The following is a 397-nucleotide window of genomic DNA, read 5'->3' on the forward strand; positions in this document are numbered from 1 at the left end:
CAGCATGACAGCTGGACAAACTGTCTAATTTTAACTCTTTCTCTCCCGTATGCAGCACCCCTTGGCAGGCAGCACAGTGACAGTTTCAAAAAGGGCCTTCCTGCGGCTGAATAGATCTCGCATGACCATTTTTGCCCAGGAGCTGGCTGTCCTGGTATTCACAAAGTAGGGCCTTGCACAGTCCACCCTAACTGGAAAGTCTGGGAGGGGGGGGGGCGCCAAAAACACAGCTTGATGTTGCCAAAGTGCAGGCTATTACAGGTATGTAATTGTCTTGAGTTACATGCAGTCTATTTAAAAGCTTCTGTGATTTCTATAGCAGCTATATCAGACAACCACAGACAACCAGTTATTATTAAATACATGTTGGATTATGTACTGGTAGCAATATTGGTAT

The sequence above is a fragment of the Etheostoma spectabile genome, chromosome 4 (genome assembly GCF_008692095.1).
Source record: "Etheostoma spectabile isolate EspeVRDwgs_2016 chromosome 4, UIUC_Espe_1.0, whole genome shotgun sequence".
Taxonomy (NCBI): Eukaryota; Metazoa; Chordata; class Actinopteri; order Perciformes; family Percidae; genus Etheostoma; species Etheostoma spectabile.